Here is a 17,500-nt window from a genome sequence, read left to right as displayed (position 1 = left end):
GTAGCCTGCAGTTTGCCTGATAATAAAGATAGATAGAAAAGCAAGTCATGAGCTATAGGTAGCCTGCATTTTGCCTGATAATAAAGATAGATAGATAGATAGATAGATAGATAGAGAAGCAAGTCAAGAACTTTAGGTAGCCTGCATTTAGCCTGATAATAAATATAGATAGATAGATAGATAGATATAGACGCAAGTTATGAGCTATAGGTAGCCTGCATTCTGCCTGATAATAAAGATAGATAGATAGATAGATAGATAGATAGATATAGAAGCAAGTTATGAGCTATAGGTAGCCTGCATTTTGCCTGATAATAAAGATATATACATTTATGATATATATATATATATATATATATAGTTATAGTATAATTATAATGGATATTATATAATATATTTGTTTTATTTTGAGTTGTATTACCATGCCTGCATTTCCAAATAATTATATAAATTATGGCCATTTCAGCCCCTTTGTGTCATAGTTTGTACACAACAAAAGTTTACAGTTTTCTACCTCCTGATATCATATTCTTGCATCACATATTTTAAAAATCACAATTTGTATGTATATAATAGGGATACAGGGAAAATCCCTCCTTGGGTTGGCTGTATAAAGAAGGCTATATCCTCATACATAGGTTTTCATGTCAGAAAGGACATTTTGACAACAGTATACCAGTCACTTGTCAAAACAGTTCTCACATTCAACATGGCATCCTGGTACCACTTCCTCACAGTGAAAAACAAGAAAAAAGCAATATAACTAGCACTACAATAGCATGTATGTAACCTTTGCTCATGTTCAGTGTAATTGTGGAGCTACTTTTTACACTGTAAATTAGGAAATTCCTAATCCTTTCACACTTCTGTGTAGCCAATGTTAGCATAATTAGCTAAGTAAATGTACATTCCTATGCATTGCAAGGTATTGGTAGCATGTGGCTACCATTACCATGGTCAGCCTACTTCTCCAAACCCTACTAAGCATTGCAGCTGGTATGCATAAATGGCATTGACAGTAAATCATTCATAAATCGCAGTTAGTTAGTTAGTTGTGTTTTTAAAAGTGCTCACATGGACCAATAGTATTTTATAGAATGGTTTGTTATAGATTTAACAAAAAATGTATGTGAAGCAAAAGAGACTAATTCAATTGACCTCTGTGTTTAAAATTAAGCCAATTGCTTTGATCACTGTCATAATAACTACACTAGATGTACATGAATAGATGCAAATGGTATATGTTTCTTTATATGGCAGATGCAGTTCTCAAGCTTGAAATATGTTTTAGTAATTATATAAGGTACAATGGCTTGTGTTGACTGTTCTGCTGTTGCAGACAGGGTGTCTCTAGAGAGATGTTGCCACTAAGCTACGTTAGATATCACGGCCACTCCAGATAACTTTAGCTGCAGACTAGCATAATCTCAGCAACTGCTGCAGAGTTTGTCCCTGTCCGGCAGCGTGGGAAGGCTCACGAGGGCAAGCTCTGGTTGTGTTGCTCCATAAGCAGTCACCCCATCCGACTACAAACCGGTTTTCAACCTTGCTAACTCTGTTGTTAGTCCTGTTGGCCCACCGCCCACGAGCCTCCTCCAACACTGCAGACAGGGTTAAACAACGTGGAGTGATACTGAAATGTGTAAAGGAATTAGATGTCATTACCATGATATACAGGTATTATAGCACGGCTAACAACCAATCAGATTGCTTGGTATGAGCTATCCACTTTATAATGTTAAATGAAAACCTGTTAATATTCATAGCCTATCTGAGAGAGACAGCAGCTGTACTGACATCCAGAGTGATTATCTATGTGTACTTATCCATCTGCATCAGTAGCGTCTTTGTGTAATTGGACATCGACATTGGAGCTGTCTGTGCTTCTTTGTTAGAGTTAACTGGCCAACTGTCAGCCATTAGTCCACCACCAACATCAAAACACAACACAGAGACTGTTGGCTGTTACCACTATCATATATATACTGTAAGGAGATTCAACAGGTGTATTATAAACTGTGTATTGATAGTTGAGAAGATCGACACAACAGCAGCTTATACAGTTGCATCATAGAGAGCATCTTGACCAGCTGCATCACTGTGTGGTATGGCGAACAGCATCGACATGGACCACAAATGCTTGCAGAGAGTGGTAAAAACTGCTGAGAGGATTGTCAGGGTGCCCCTACCATCTCTGCAGGACATCATCATCAAAGACTCCACCAAACCGCAACACAAGCTTTTCACACGTATGCCCTCTGACAGAAGGTACAAAAGATGCAGGACCTCTAGGCTGAGGGACAGTTTTTATCCTCAGGCCATCAGACTGATCCATAGATCTAATCCACTACCCCTGCCTCAACCCTAACCCACCTCACCATACAGGAAGCTTCACTTTGAATACATTACACAATTCCACAAGTACTGCATAATCACAGACAGACTTTGCACAGATATTAGTTGCTGTTACTGTATATTGTATAGTATATATTGTACACAGACTATTGTGTTCTTCTGATACTTTTCTTTAGCTCTCCAAATATCTTAATTTATTTTATTGTCTTTTGAATGGCATTCAGAATGGAAGGCAAAGTAATAATTTTATTGTACAGGGAAACTTGGTTTTAACTGTGCATATGACAATAAATGCTTTGATTCAAATTGGATTGATTCTGAAAATTGTACACAGTATAATTTAAATAGGTAGCCTGTACATACAGTAGGCTATGTGCTATGTGAAAGCAGGTGCAGGTAAAGTCATCATCATCATTTCATCAATGCACATGTGCATGATAGTAACATATGGGATTAGCATCCAGGTCTCCAATGGGGGAATCATCAGTGATCAGTCAGCAAGAGGAAGATCTGTCATTGAGGAGATAGGACTTACAAGAGCACACTTGCTGTTCCCAACCCACTTTTGCCATCACTATGGACACACAAGCAGGTGTACCTATGTAATATACTGTAGGTTAATTGATCAATCCTATAGGGGTGAACTGTTGCCTGTATTATTTATTTATTTATTTATTTATATCTTATAGTCACTGTTGAATATTTATAAACTAAACACAAATTACAAACTCATTCAATAAATTGATCAATCTAAAATCAACTAAAAGAAAGTGGTCATGATAGAAAGATAATTCAACATCTTGTGTTCAACTCCTACAAAGTGAAGTTTTCCCGCGCCGCGAGCCGCCGCCCCGCCCCCCCCTCCCCCTCGCGTGAGCTCTGTGAGCTGCAGACAGACAGCAGGGAGATGAGGAGCGGCCTTTAAGGTAAGCAAACTTGATGTTTCTTTTAAGAGTTTATCAGGTTTTTATGCCATGTGGTTCATCCAGTCATGTTATGACAGTGAACTCACAAAAAATGTGAAACTGATAATTTTCTGTGAAGTTGGTGAAGATAAATTGATATTTATCCACAAAGCTAGCTAACGTTAGCTAACGTGCAACTCGCTAGCTAACGTTAGCTAGCGAGTTGCACTCTGGCTAAGTAAGCTGGGTAGAAAACAAGCTTTAGCAAGTTGTTCTGGTGATGGATAGTCTTATTAAACATCAGAATAACTGAACTGCAGCAAGCCACCATCAAGACTGTCATTTCAAGGTAATATTAGCAGGGTTGCCAACTTTCAGGAATTGCTTGGTGTGAGATTAGTTAGGGAGTGGTAGGATGGGCACTGAAACATGATATTAAACGGTCACCTGGGCTAAATTATTAAAGACAGTAGTATTGATAAGCTCTGACATTACTGGTTCTTTTATCTGTACTTTTTTAATGTTTTGGTGTAATTTCTCTGTGTCAGAGCTCCTCGTACTCTTTACTGTAAGTACAATAAACCTTCAGGAGAACAATGCCAGTGCTTTATCAATACACCTGTTCAACGAGCATAAACATGTAAATATGTAGAAAGTGATATTTCAATCTGCTCTGTCCCCAGTCATTTAACTGTTTAGCTTATTGTGCCAGTATCTTAAAATCTGACAAATACTGACTGATGTCTGTGTTCTAAATTCTTTCTAAACTTCACTCAGTATTTTGATGTTAGGAATATGATTTATTATATATAGAGATATATTCTTGTGTGCATAATAAAATAACGAGTGTGTGTGAGAGAAGGGTAAATACCTTGAGCTACACACTGAGGATCACAACAGGTTTCCTCCAGGTAAATCCACTGCATTTGCTACTTAAGAGATTTGATTATGAGGGTAAAAAGCCTGCATTAGTTTGTGACTAAGCTATCAATATAAAATGTATATCCTGGTATAAAGGAAACTAATAAATGTATGTTAGCTTAACTGGGTGGCTCACATATGTTAATTATACATGAAATATTCTGTCAAACAGATGATATGGCTGGCAATGAAGCGATAATGGAGAGATCTGTGAGGAGAAGACGAGTCCGTCCTCAACAGGATGCCGAACAACACATTAAACTGAAAACTGACAAGGCTGGTCTCACAGAGCATTTTATCAACCCATACAAAGGTAAGTTCTTACATTTTGCAAGTCGTGTTTGTGTCAGTTGTACACAGCCTATTAATAATAATAATGTTGAATTACACCAGAGGGAATGACATTCTGCTTGTGATGTTAATGCGCCAAAAAGTACAAAAATAAAAAGATTGTGCACAAGTCCCAAATCTCAAGTCTGAGTTGAGTCTCAAGTCACATTTGTGTGCAACTTAAAGTTATACTCTGTAAGATTTTCATCTATTTAATTGCCTTTTAAGTTACTATCTATCAAAGAGTGAGTTAAAACAATGGTGATTGATCATATGACCCACTAATGAAAGCACTTCTACTTGCCTTTTTGCCAAGTTTTTCAATATCTGTGTCTGTGGCGACAGTCCCGGGCTAGATGTAAATAGGCCGCCATGTTAGTGACGCTGCTGACAGCGGTTGGTCTGTCGGCCGAGATCGTCACTAACGGTTATGCTGCGTTCACTTGTAAACGGAAATTGGGAACTTCCAACTTCTGAGTCAGGCTTGTAGTAAGGGCAGAAGTGTAATAGGAACATGTGTGTATGGATTTAAGAGGGTAACATATAGACATAGGGGACGGACTGGAAGTAGAGAGGTGAATGTGTTTCAATAAAGTTTACAAAAGAGAAAAAAAAAAAAAGTCAACACATATTGACCGTGAACCTGACAAGATGGAGGGCTCTGAAAGAACAGGCTCGCCTGCAATTACATCTTACTGTCAAAGAGGCCGCTAGAAACAATGTATCTCAAATGTTATGGCGTACAAGTTTAAGTGCTACTCAAGTCCAAGTCTGAAACTCAAGTCCCCATCTCTGATAGGGTATTTTTATGTTACACTACTGTTGCACAGCTTTGCCTTAGCTTGCAAAGTATTAGGCTCCAATTTGAAAGATGGTAGACTGTGCTAGTGGATAAAAAATAGTAATTGGTGTTTTTTCTTACTTTAAAGGTCGAGGTGTGCTTGCTGTGGAGGTTTTCAACAAAGGAGATTTTGTGCTTGAATACCGTGGTAAACTTTTCAAACAGGATGGTCTTCTTACGAAGAACTACAATGACACAGAAGCAGTATTCCTGTTTGACTTCAAATGGAAAGGGGGATGTTGGTGGTAAGTTATAATAAATATGCTTTTGTTGGCAGGTGTAATACATTACAATAGTTTTAGGAAATGAGCTTTGAATGGCCTGTTAACCTAAGGATATCCCAATTTCTAACAAACCATGCAAGAGACTCACCACCCCGGTAGTACCCTGTAAATGTATATTGCTGCAAGCTACCTCAATTGTTTGCTCAGCTTTCAAATAAAACGTGCCCTTCTTAACACTGTAGCCAAACAAAGTAGGTAACTTCTACTCTTAACATCAATATTCTTTTCCTTAAGTCTTGATGCATCTGTTGAAGACAAGTCACTGGGAAGGCTTGTGAATGATGACCACATCAAGCCTAACTGTAGGATAAAAGCTATTGATGTTGGTGGGATGCCACATCTTTGCCTGTTTGCCCTAAGAGACATCGCCCCAGGTGAAGAAATAACTTACAATTACGGGGATTCAGACTGGCCTTGGCGCAGACAGGTACAATTTGTTTAATGTTGATAATAGTTGTTTTGGTCATTTTCAGATGAAACTGATCTCATTGTGTCTTGAGATTTGACCTATATCATGATTGTTTTAATTTTTTTCCGGTTTCCTTTTCCAGCAGAAAATGGCACCTGATGTCAGCGAGCAGCTGACACCTGATGTCAGGGACAGACCTCAGGTAGGGGCCAGTTTATAAAATACTACTTAATCTCTTAGAGATTGTAAGGTATTTGTTCTCAGTGTAGTACTCAGTGGGTTTCAGAGTATGTATTATTGTCCAGTGTTTCTCTTATGACAGCCTAAGTAGTAATGTACTGTAAGGACAATGATCTGTGTTTGGAATGTCTCCTAAAGTACTGACAGACTTACATACTGGTGTCTTAACATTATACATAGATGAATGTCCCCAATTAGGTATGAGTACCGTGTGTGTGTGTGTTTAGAACGACCCCAAAAGTACTGACGGACTGACAGACTGGTGTCTTAACATTATACATAGATGAATGTCCCCAATTAGGTATGAGTACCGTGTGTGTGTGTGTTTAGAACGACCCCAAAAGTACTGACGGACTGACAGACTGGTGTCTTAACATTATACATAGATGAATGTCCCCAATTAGGTATGAGTACCGTGTGTGTGTGTGAGTTTAGAACGACCCCAAAAGTACTGACAGACTTACATACTGGTGTTTTAACATTATACATAGATGAATGTCCCCAATTAGGTATGAGTACCGTGTGTGTGTGTGTTTAGAACGACCCCAAAAGTACTGATAGACTGACAGACTGGTGTCTTAACATTATACATAGATGAATGTAACATTTTTTTTTTCCTTTTCCAGCAGCAATTGGCACCTGATGTTAGCCAGCCGATTGTCGAAGAAAGCGACAGACCTCAGGTAGGGGCCAGATTATAAAATGCTACTTAAAGACCTGTTGAGCAAGAATTTCTTTATTGAAATAGCAGAAAATTCTCCAAAAATGGTCCTACTCATTCATTCCTGTGTGACAGTGTGTGTGTCCACAGAGAGCCTGCCTTCCGCCTGTATTTTCTTATTTCTTAGTGTTGGGGGTGTATGCCTGCCACCTAAACCACTGCTGAATCCTTTTATATTAGTATGTATTATTGTCCAGTGTTTCTCTGATGACAGCCTAAGTAGTAATGTACTGTAAGGACAATGATCTGTGTTTGGAATGTCTCCTAAAGTACTGACAGACTTACATACTGGTGTTTTAACATTATACATAGATGAATGTCCCCAATTGGGTATGAGTAGTTTGTGTGTGTGTGTGTTTAGAACGACCCCAAAAGTACTGACAGACTTACATACTGGTGTTTTAACATTGTACATAGATGAATGTCCCCAATTGGGTATGAGTAGCTTGTGTGTGTGTGAGTTTGAACGACCCCAAAAGTAATAATATAATAATAATAATAACAATAATAATAATAATTATTATTATTATTATTGTCATTATTATTATCTTTATTTATAGAGCACTCTTCTTAATCCATATGACAAAGTGCTTCATAAAGGCATCAAAATAAAATTCATAAAATCATCAAGTTTTAAAAGAAAACATATAGAAAACAATTTAGTGTCTAAAACCCAATACATATCAAGAAAATAAAAAACTGTTCAAATGAAATTAAAACTCAAATATAATCAGGAAAGGCTATCTGATAAAAGTATTATTTATTTTGCTGCACTTTGTAACATTTAACATGTAACATTTAGAAGAGTGCTCTATAAATACAGATTATTATAGTAATAATAATAATAATTATTATTATATTACTTTTGGGCCCTGTTTTCTTTGTTTTTCCAAATTCCTTGCTGAATCAGAGATTACCTTTAAGTCCCTTCTTAAAACATACTTTCCTGATTTTACTTGAGTTTTAATTTCCTTTGAACTGTCTTTTATTTTTTGATATGTATTGTTTTTTACACACTAGATTTTCTATATGTTTTCTTTTAAAACTTGATGATTTTATGACTTTTATGTTGATGCCTTTATGAAGCACTTTGTGACATGGATTTAGAAAAGTGCTCCTTATGTAAAGATTATTATTATTATTATTACTATATTATTACTTTTGGGGTCGTTCCAAACACACACACACGCTACTCATGCCTAAATGGGGTCACGCAGAACCTTTATCTCAATATGTGTTGAGATTTGAGCTGTATCAAGGTTGATCATATATTTATTTTATCCGGTTTCCTTTTCCAGCAGAAAATGGCACCTGATGTCAGCGAGCAACTGACACCTGATGTCAGGGACAAACCTCTGGTAGGTGGTCACAGGGGTCAACACACTAGTCTCTGAAGTCTGCAGTTCAGTGTGCCCTCCCGTTTAATCTGAAAAACACTTTGGGGAAAAAAACCCACTAGGTTTTGTCTCACTATGACGACATTAACACGATATCATTTTGTACGATCAATTTAGCCAACCCTTGCTTTATGAACACCACAATTCTTCAGCATTAACGGTTGGTGTTAGCATGTAGCTAATGTTTGCTTTTCACTAGGATAACAATTGCATGACATCAGTTGGTGTTATAACATTTAACAAAAATCATGTGGGCCGCACACACAATTTCAATTCCTTTTTTTCTTTTAGCTGTCATCTAGTCCTGTGGATGCATCTCAGGTGTATGATGAGATCAACATAAACAGCAGCAATCCAGCTGCACATACAGTAAGAGCCCAATTTCATCTTTAAATGTAATCACTATTGCTCATTTTTGGCTGTGAAGTGTTATAATTTGTAGTTGTATTCACAAACTGTCTTTGAAACAATCAGTTCTTTATTTAATTGCTGTCACTACAGACTCGAATGGCCAAATATAGACAGCACCATGAGGAATGCTTCAATCGTCACAAAATTGCAGAGGAGGAGCGAAATGCTAAAGAAAGACAGCATACAATGAATTTGTTAAAGCGTGCACAACTGGATATGCTTGTGAGTAATATACTTGAACATCTTGCAGAAATTACTCTCTGTGCCCAACCTCTTTTCGTTCATTACTAGGAGCTTGATTGCGTGATTGTGTTTTTTTATTACTTGTTATTCAATGCAGCACAGTCAACGCTGGGTTCTTCAACTGACGGCCAGTGGGGCGGATACGGCCCTTAATAATTTTTTTTACTTGTCCTCTGATTAATTCCCATGGACCCAGAGAAAAACTTTTGGCCTATCATATTTCATCTGTATGCACTATTGGACTTTTACTGCAAATGTCCATTTGTCCTGAAATGTTGTTATCTTGCTAACTTTTAGAAGTTAGTAAGGCAATGATGAGTAGTCTACATTTCTATTCCAAATGACCATTGGTCTTATTTTGTTTTGTTGTTGTGCTGGAGTCAACTATCTTGTTTCCTTTCATCACTTTCTCAGCTTTTGACATGCCTTTCTTTCTTTTCCTCCCTTAGCTAACTTCGCAATCCCCATTGCATGATGATATTCAGGTATGTCTACAACTTCAAATGGGCAAGTTTTAAAAGGGAAGCTACTGTGAAACTCCATGATCATTGACATGCTCTCTGTACATCAAGCAGTGATAGGGCAATTATTTGGCATGTTTTTTAAATGCCAATTGAATTTGAATTTTGCACATAATAAGTTGGATTCGTCTTTTTAGTCACTAGCCTCATCAGATACCTCGTCCCTGGATGAATCAACGATAACCAGTGATCCGTTGGAAGATGGAGAGCCAGCAACACAGGTAACACTGCATTGCTTGCTGCATTTGAACAATAGCCCATTATTTACTTTTCAATTGTACAAGTATATTCAGTGTGGATAATATCACTATTATCATTTGGCATCATTAAATAAACCATCATTAATCCAGTAATTTTCATGGTGCTCTTCAAAAATACACCTCATATAGTTTGTTAATTTACCAATTTATTATCCCTGAAAAAGAGTGAAGGTTGATCACTCCTTGATCATTATAGGGAGTGGAATTTGTCATAAATCCCATCCTCAAAACATCAGTATCATTTTACATCATTTTCAATCATACCAGTGTTTATTATTTATTATTATTATTTATTATGTTAATTAATATAAGGTCAAAAATGCATGTGAATGAAATTTTTTTGCTGAGTAATTTGTACTTAATGGAATGCTTTTATCTTTTTGTCCTTTTTTCTTTTTTAAGACAACAGCTCCTCTTACGTGTGCTACATCGTCAGATGGTCAAAGATCTTGGAATTGTTCAGTGGATGACTCAAAAAGGACATCCTCAAGACAAAGACAGATATTTTCCTACAGTCTAATAACAGTCGTGTACATTTTTATGTATATATAAAGCTATTATTATGTGGCTTTTCATTAAATAAACGTTGATAAATGTAGCCTTTATATGTCATATCCCGAAGCTAAAAGAGATAATGTTCCTGTAATAAAAGTCCAATGCATCAACACAGTACATGACACTCAGTATAGTAAAGGATGACCTATGTTACTAAACAGAATCTTTTTTCTTTTTTTCCAAGGCCACTTCATATATGGAAACATCCCTTGATGAATCCGATCTCACAGACTATAGTGATCGTGACTATGTCCCAGACTCTGAAGCAGGAAGTTCCTCTGAGCCTGATGAAGACACACCACTGTATCCAGTTGCGAAAAAGCCCCTGCCATCTCTGCGACATCCCATTTTATCTCTATCAAAACAAGATATTGATTCAGGAAGCCCAGAAAAAAGAGACACTGCAGTCAGCCCTAAGAAGAGGAACTTGATCACTCAAAGGAAGAGAAAGATCTCATCCCCCAGTCCACTAAAGAGCAACTCAAACACTCCTGAGAAAAGCAGAATCCAACAAATTTGTGACTCAATTAGAGTATTGCCTCACTCAAATTCTGAAACTCGTCGAGTGTACAACAAGAGGAACTACTGTCTCTTTTGCCTCCATCCCAGATCAAAAATTTCACGACACCTGGAAGCTGTACATGGGGATGAAGCAGAGGTTGCCCTAGCATTTCAGCATCCAAAGAATTCAAAAGAGAGACACAAAAAGTTGAACATTCTTAGAAAACGTGGAAACTTTGCCCACAACGCCAATGTTATGAGGGAGGGAGCTGGAGAGCTCCAGGCCTGCTACAGACCACGAGAGTGTAGACGTGCCTCTGAATTTATTCATTGTTTTCATTGTCAAGGACTTTATGCCAAGAAATCATTGTGTAAGCACATGAAAATCTGCCCAGCGAAGGAAGAAACTAGTGATGAATCCAGCAGTGGGAAGAGGCGAGTTCGATCCAAATGTGCCCTTAAAACTGCCATTTTGCATGAGATTAGTGAGGGCTTGAAGAATGTGATTTCCTCCATGACCTATGATGAGGTCACTCAGCTGATTCAAAATGACAAACTTCTCTTGCAGTTTGGACAACACCTGTTTGAGCTAAATGGGTCAAGAAAGAACAGACATGACTACATAAGGCAAAGACTTAGAGAACTTGGGCGACTATTACTTGTGGCTAAGAAGAAAACTCCCATCCGGAAGGCAGAGGAACTCATCTATCCTGCAAACTTCATTCATGTGATATCTGCAGTGAAAGAGTTGGCTGGGTACAATGCAGAGAACAACACATTCTGCACACCTTCCTTAGCCCTCAAAATTGGTAACAGCCTGGGTATAATCTGTGAGCTTGTAGAGAGTGATAATTTGTCCACAGTTGACAGAGACTGGAGCCTTGAAGAATTTGCTCGAGAATTCAAGACCATCAAACAATTCAGATGGAAGGGATTGATTACCAGAGGAGCAACAACATCTCTGAGAGAGTCAAAGTGGAATGCACCACAGATTATACCTCTCACTGAAGATGTCAAACTTTTGGACTCTCACATGGAGAATGTTAGAGTTGTTGCTAAAAGAATGCTGAGACTGTGTCCCTCTGCAAAGAACTATGCAACACTTGCCAAAGTGACACTTGCTCAGCTGATCATTTTCAACAGAAGAAGAGAAGGAGAGGTGTCAAGAATGGAGTTGGTCACTTTCAAAGCAAGGAGAAAGTCAGAACTCAATGAGGACATGGCCCTATGTCTTACCCCACTTGAGAACAAGATGTGTGATTTCTTCACCAGAGTAGAAATCAGGGGGAAACGAGGAAGAGGAGTCCCTGTGCTCCTAAAACCATCAATGGTGTCAGCTATGGAGCTTCTAGCTGACACTCGTGAGCAGTGTGGAGTCTCCAAAGAGAACATCTACATGTTTGCTAGACCAGGAGCATCATCAGCTTACAGAGGGGGAGAATGCATCCAAACGTTTGCAAGGGAGAGTGGTGCCAAACATCCCGAGGTCTTAACCTCAACAAGGCTCCGGAAGCACATAGCAACGATGTCTCAAATTCTTAATCTTCAAGAAAATGAAGCAGACCAACTTGCTGACTTTCTGGGTCATGACATTCGTGTGCACAGGCAGTATTACCGCCTTCCGCAGGGAACACTTCAGCTCGCCAAAATGAGCAAAATGCTTTTGGCAGTGGAGAAGGGGACTCTATCACAGTATAAAGGTCAAACCCTCGATGACATTGAGATTGATCCCGAAGGTATGGATACATGTGTGTATCTTAGTGTATATTAGTATAATATATTTAGCTCCGATGCTGGGGCAACCCATGGTTATTGCCTCATGAGAAATGCATCATCAGTACTCTTTAACAGTAAGGTAATGTTTATGCTGTATTTGGTAATTGAAGTCTAGAAATTAAGAACCATATCAATCTGTTTCAAATTGGAAGAATGCAAATGTAGTCTATCAGGTCAAATATGGATTATTTTCTCCTTAGATGTTGCGTACATGTATGTTCAGTTGATGTATAACATTACACTATACCAAATTGTTTTGATTTAATGTGCAACTGCAATAATGTGGGCAATACATTCAGAATTGACTTTTGGTTTTCCATCTTAAGGCTACAACTGCTGAGGCTATGCCATATTTTTTTTTAAATATTCTCTTACAATTTTTCCTCAGAAAAAGTTGATTCCACACAAGATCAGGACACGTCAAGTGATGAGGATGAGTCTGTTGAGTCGACCACTGAGGCAACAGGCGAAGACGGCCAGGAGCCACCAGAGACTACACCTTTACTTCCGACCACTGCTACCAGTTCCACTCCTCCCAGTGCTCTTCTCAATCAAGGTTTGTTTTCGCTTGGGTTAGATCTTTTTTTAACGGAAGAAAGTTATTATCTGCAATATAAACCTAACCTAATAAACCTGGTCTTACAGCTGAATACTGAGCCCTTTAAGTAATTTTGCAGCCAAACCATCCCAGCCACTCTGGCACTGTGGATAAGGTTTTGAATTGTGGTAAAAATAAAGGCACATATTCAGAGCTTCCTTTTTCGACTTAGGCTATTTAATGATAAATGGCCATACTAAAAACATACTAATCACTAATAACTGATCAGTAATATGTAGGAATGGGTATTGAGAAACAGCGCCGCTGCTCCCCAAACTCACACTCTCTACTTTAAGCAGCCAGAGTCGGGGACAAGCGAGGGACCCTCCATACATCTAACACACCCAGACATTACCACTGTTTACCATGCTTCGCTGCCGGTCTTGCTACCTACCTTTAACATAAATGTGTCTGTCCACTGCACTAACAGACAACTTGTCTGTCCGTGAGCTGTCAGTGTAGTTAGCATCAGTTTTAAGAACTTCTAATTTATGTTTCTAAATAATCCCATTCATCAGTGGATAGCAGAAGTCCCCAAGTCCAACCCATTCTCCATCGCAAGATGAGGGAAAATGACACCAGCCAAAACAGAAAGCAATGTAGCAATTGCTCATCTCTCATACAGGAAATTCAGGAAACAATTTAACTTATTTCTGAAAAAGTTTTAATAAAATAATTGTACCAAATTATGGAGAGTAGTATCAATATAAATATCGATAATTTATCGGTGTCGATAAGTATTACTGATATTGGTATCAATAAAATCCTAACGATACTCATACCTACTAATATGACAGATTAGGATTAATAGGATTAATTATTTGTCCTTACATAGTGACAGCAATGTGTCCAGTGATAGCCTAAAGAAGGGCATTATGGCAGAATCTGCACTGCAGTCTCTGTTGAGCAGCATTATGTTACGATCAAAGGCTGAACTTCATATTCACATTAGAACATGCTCTCCTTACTAAACATAGCTTAAAGTGCATGCAGATAATAACATTTAATGACTCTTGTCCCTAATGGGAAAGTTAGGCACCCACAGGTGACTTTTATCAGTTTGTGTATTTGTGTACAGCTGAAGATCTCAAAAGTGACATTAAAATGATTTGTCCTCAATCTAAAGGTTAAAATTCTGTTAAAAAGTAGTTTGATACTAAAATCTCTGATTAAAAAGTGTTTACAAATGCAGTTAACAAGTGAGTTTGGAGAAGAATCTTAAGTTTAAGTAGTAACACTGTAACACTTTGAAAAGTGCTTTAAACGTTACGTATTGTAACTCCAGATTCTATGAATAAAGGCGTAACCCTCTAAGAGCTATTGGTCGATATCGTGAAGATTTTTCTTTCTGTTCATGTCTATACAGTATATGACATCGTCAGGACCTGAGCTCTGCTCCCAAAAAGGCAGTACTTTCTTTGGCTAATGTCGGTGGAGCAGGGAGCCTGCTTTTTTTTTTTCTTTTAAACAAATTTAACTGTGATGCCTATTTGGGATTGTGTTTAAATAATTAAAAACCTTTGTAGCGACATCTAGCAGTCATGGTCTTCCATTATTGATCAGTTTACCTTGGTGTTGTCCTTGCACTTTGAACAGTAGTACTAAAAGAAAGCAGAGGTTGTGAATGCTGTTTTGGATGGACTGCAAAAAATGCTTTTAGTAATGAGATATTGACAACACCTCTATCTTTTCTTCACAGACAACAGCGGTAACTCCAAACGTAAGTGGGAAGACAGTGAGGTACACGCAGTTGAAAGACACATGATGCGCTTCATCCACACATGCAAGGTACCTCCAAAGATCGACTGCATTCGGTGTATCAATGCAGAACCCTATGCGCTCAAAGACCGAAACTGGACTGGAGTGAAAAATTATGTCAGAAATCGGATCACTGCCTTAAAGAGAAAGGCTTGTTCTCAGGACTCACGATAGCTATTTGTTGAAGTATACCTGTGTGAAGTATATCTGTTATCTTATTTTAGATTAAATTTAGTTAAATTTGTTTGTGCCCAAAGCCCTTCTTTCTTTTTATATAGCCAAAGTTCTTGGTTGTAGTTTGGAGCACAACCTGCTATTATCATGTTGCTAGCGAGACCAAGAAATTTTTCTCTGAACATTCTCTAGTCAAGTATGTTAACTGACTGCTGTCCAGATGTATTCATTTGAAAGCTAGCCAAGTTTGTGGCGACCTGTAATTTTGAAGGACATTCCATTTGAGCTGTGTGGCACTTGTACATGATATCCATGCATTATGTTACTAAAACACAAGTTAACAGCAAACGCAAGTCTGTTTGGTGCATTATTATTTCATGCAGATTTTCATTGTGGTGCTACTATGACATATTCAGTCTACCTCTTAATCTGCATTATTCCATGGTCTGGGTGAGTACTCTTTTCTGATTGGCCGACAGGTGTGTGTTAATTAAGCAATAGCTCACGACAGGCCGTGGTATCAACATTAAAGAGCACAGCTGTCAAAGCCTGCGCCTCCCCAGAAATGTAACTACAAGTCACGGAGATGCTTGGTGGCATCACATTTCCGGCTGCTCCTTCTTCTCCACTACAGCTTAAAGCCACTGGAACCTTGACTTATAGTAAAAAAAAAGCATATATGACTGTTTGGTTGTAAAAGGGACTAGAATTATTCCTTGTCATGACAACTGTAAGCTTTCGCTTTATAACCTTTTGATTTTGAGTGCAAAACTTCAACCAAAAAATTGCAAATGCTTTTATTTTATATTGTTGGCAAATGACCATGGTATAAGCAGGATGATCAACTTGTAGTTGTGCGTTAAATGGTTTTAAGGCACGACGTGAAAGCGAAGAAACACCTGACGTGAAGTGGATTGCTGTGCAAACCACACTACTCGTTGATTATCCCTTACTTAAAATCCAGCATTTCCTGTAGAAACTTGTAGAAAACCAACTGTTGTCGGTGGGCACACCTGAGTGGGCATACCTACATAAGACATGTAGGTATGGGAAGGATTAGCCAGTAGTTAAGCCATCATCCTTCTCTTTGCCAGAGGCTCCTGAGAGTTACAGCTGACTCCCTGAACAGATCTGCGATGTACTGATACTGTAGTGTGATTGTTATTGATGATGTCTTATATCAATATATATAATAACGGGGCACAAGATAACAGATTTCTGAATTTCAATTTTGCAAGAATTTAAACCACAAATATGAACACAGGAGATGACTTTATGTAAAGTTATACATTTATTAATAAAGTAAAGCACACTCAATAGTCAGGTAATATAAGTGAATATAGTATATACAAGAGGTATACCTATGGTTGAATTATGATGAATCAGTGACAACAGGAAGAAATTATGTGAACATACAATACTGATAATTAAAACAATATCTCGTGCAAACTGCAGTGCAATTACAGGAGTTCCATAATGGAAGACATGAACCATCAACAATGACAATAAAGGGGTGACAGTATAACTATCTGGAAAACTGACATAGATGAAAATTGAATAAAGAAATAGTCAATGGCTATACACTGTACAGCTATAGGGAGCTGTAATTAAGTGTGTGATATGTTGTGTACCATGTAGTACATTTATGCGTGATGCATGAATGATGCCCAGCAGACAATGATTATACGTACATCACCTGTAGCGTTCCAGAGGGAGATGAAGCATGCTGAGGCCGGGAGTCTGTAGGGAGTCCTGGCTCAATGAGTTACAGGTGGTTGGATATCTGACGTATGTTGAGAGTTGAGCTCAGCGGGCCTCAACAGGGTGAAATGTAGGCTGCAGCACAGTGAGCTAGACAAAGTTGTCAGTCTCTCAAGGCGAATGTATACCTACTCTGGAGGTTCAGATTCTTCAGGTAAACTCAGCAGGGTAGCTCAATAGTGGTGTTGTAGTAGGCAGGAGAAATGAACATTATGCAGGTTTTGGCATTAGCTCTGAAGCTAGTACTAACACGCTGCATCCCTTGCATGGAAGTGCTGTCATTACCATTAGCAGTCATTACATCTGGTTCACTAAGCATTGGGGGAGTGTCTTGAGATTTGCGCTTGTGCTTGTTTTTTACCTGACAGACAACATCAGACCACAGCTGACCAGGAGTGGAGACTTTCAGCCTAGCACCTTTGCTTTGCAGAGATCTGTGGTGAGCACCAGTGAGGATGTCTGTGGGGTCAGTCCCCAGTGAGACCCAGGAGAGGGTGTCAGCTAGGTCTGTAGCGAGTGCCGGTGGGGATACCTCCAGT

At 38.5% G+C, this 17,500-nt stretch overlaps 1 long non-coding RNA gene across 1 annotated transcript; it reads left to right on the top strand.

Moving 5' to 3' along the window:
• The first annotated feature begins 4,796 nt into the window (after positions 1 to 4,796).
• LOC132978486 (uncharacterized) lies at positions 4,797 to 6,968 on the top strand. The gene is made up of 3 exons (XR_009673934.1): positions 4,797 to 4,911; positions 6,064 to 6,247; positions 6,912 to 6,968. It is a non-coding gene; the product is annotated as an uncharacterized LOC132978486 (long non-coding RNA).
• Positions 6,969 to 17,500: the final 10,532 nt, after the last annotated feature.

Source organism: Labrus mixtus, chromosome 8 (assembly GCF_963584025.1).
Source record: "Labrus mixtus chromosome 8, fLabMix1.1, whole genome shotgun sequence".
NCBI lineage: Eukaryota > Metazoa > Chordata > Actinopteri > Labriformes > Labridae > Labrus > Labrus mixtus.
The sequence above is the reverse complement of the archived record's forward strand: the minus strand, read 5'-3'. Positions and strand labels throughout refer to the sequence as shown.